Source organism: Sus scrofa, chromosome 3, assembly GCF_054392235.1.
Source record: "Sus scrofa isolate SSC_HxYL_T2T_F1_AM1 chromosome 3, Sscrofa_HxYL_maternal_Yorkshire_Landrace_v2.0, whole genome shotgun sequence".
Classification (NCBI taxonomy): Eukaryota; Metazoa; Chordata; class Mammalia; order Artiodactyla; family Suidae; genus Sus; species Sus scrofa.
In genome coordinates, this window is record NC_139385.1 from 75,310,552 (window position 1) to 75,312,797 (window position 2,246).

At 33.9% G+C, this 2,246-nt stretch overlaps 1 non-coding gene across 1 annotated transcript; it reads left to right on the forward strand.

The window, feature by feature from the left end:
* The first annotated feature begins 471 nt into the window (after positions 1-471).
* LOC146404715 (U6 spliceosomal RNA) lies at positions 472-580 on the forward strand. Its single transcript, XR_014842691.1, has one exon. It is a non-coding gene; the product is annotated as a U6 spliceosomal RNA (small nuclear RNA).
* The last annotated feature ends 1,666 nt before the right edge of the window (positions 581-2,246 follow it).

Below are 2,246 nucleotides of genomic sequence, written 5' to 3' on the forward strand. Positions count from 1 at the left end.
TGACAGAGTTGAGTAGTTTTGGCAGTGACCAGATATGGGCTCCTAGACTAAATTTCTAGTCCAGGATGAAAATATCTACCGTATAGCCCTTTGGAGAAACATTGCTGATCCTCAACCTAGACTGTCATAGATGGAATTGAGTAAGTCATGTATAAAAGAATGGAAGCTTTATGGCAGAGAGGCAAATCTGAGCATGTTATGAACAGTAAACAGCAAGCAGTCTTATGAAATACAGCAAGTAAACAACAAAAAATATACAAATACCTTGGTGTGTATATATGCATATGTGTATCTTTATATCTATATACTTGTGTTTCCCTTATTTTATTTATACATTACACATGTATATATTTATTTTGTGTATATATATTCATATATACATTCATATATGTGAAATAAACATCTGCTCTTTGAGAATAATGATCTTCTGTTTTAATTTTTTTATCCTTTCCAGTACTTAAAGCAAGTCTAGTGCTTGCTTCAGCAGCACATGTATACTAAAATTGGAATGATACAAAGAAGATTAGTATGGTCTTTGTGCATGGATGACACACAAAGTTGTGAAGCCTTCCATATTTAACCTACACACAAAACAGAAACAGACTTCCAAACATAGAGAACAGACTTGAGATTGCCAAGGGAGAGGGGTGCTGGCGAAGGAATGGATTGGGAGTTTGGGACTAGCAGATGCAAACTACTATATTTAGAATGGATAAACAAGAAAGGATAGCACAGGGAAGTATATTCAATATCCTGTGATAAATCCTAATAGAACATGAAAAAGAATGTATAGATGTATAACTGAATCAGTTTGCTCTTCAGCAGAAACTAACACAACACTGTAAATCAGCTATAATTCAATAAATTTTTCTTTTTAAAAAAGCAGCTCTCATGTAGGCAGTAACAACATTTTTGGTTAACCAAATGCATTTGCCTTCAAAAAATTGTATGACTACCCATATCTCTTATCTCTAGGCACTTATCTTTCTTCTTAGTTTGGGAAAATATTGATTGTTTTAAAATGGAAATTCCTAGAGGAACTTGCATTTATCCCTGCACAGTTAATGAATAAAGGACTTTCTCTATTCTTCTTCAGGGTCACTAAACTGGAACTTGTCTTGAGAATTAAATGGACTTTAATTAAAGCTTAAATATAACAAGAATGTTTGCCACTTTTTCATATTTTTCTTGTGGTCAAGCTTCAGTGATAATGAGACTAAGGTCGTGGACTTGATCTCCACGTAGGCCACTTAACTCTGATCTATTCCAAGTTTAAAAACATTATGAAGCTTCTACAATGTGCTAGGCACTGTGCAAATCATTAAGACCATAAAACTGAATAAGGCACAGCTACTTTCTTCAAGGATCCTAGAGCTTGCTGGAAAGATTAGATAACTCTGGTGAATAAATAACTGAAGTTGTAAGCAATGTTATAAACAAACCGTTTCAAATATTCAGAAAGGAGAGAGAAGGAAGGATTATGATAAATTTGGTGAAAGAGCCTCTATTTACAATATGCCTTAAAGGTAGATACTGTTACATTTTTAGGTAGGAAGACGAGGCAGAGAATTTTGTAAGCAGAGAGTAGCTGAAAAAAAAAATGTGTATTTAGTAAATACCACCAGATTCCATTTTTCTCAAAATGTGGGGCATATATGAGAGTAATGAGATTAAATGTTTATAGAAGGCCTGGAAATTCAAACTGAAGAATGTGTGCTTCATTTGGTAAGCCAGTAAGAGCCCTGGTGGATCTTAATCAGTAAATAATTGAAGACTGACCAAGAAGAGCAGTCTGGCTATTTGCATAGAATCATTTGGAGTTTGAAAATGCAAAAGACAATAAAATTAATGATCTATTGCCACAGTCCTAGGAGAGGAGTACTATGAGCCTGAACTGGTGGTGAAAATTGAAGAAAGAGATTTGAGTAATAATTCTTGCACCAAATCTAGAAGCCTTGGAAAATATGTAAAGAAAAAAAGAACTAAAAAACAAACCAAAAAAAAAAAACCCCCAAACCCTAGAATATTGGTTTTTTTTTTTTTTTTTTAATAAAAGCTATTCTATTAAATGGAAAATGAAGAGAGGAAAAGCTTTGCAGACATTTTTAGGCAACTGTGGGGAGTTCCACATTTGGCATGTTGATTTTTTAAGATGCAGGTAAAATCTCCAATGAAGTTATCTGGCAGGGCTGGAATTGAACAAGAGATAAGGGATGAACAGACAGACCTGAAAGTCTTCTTTATAA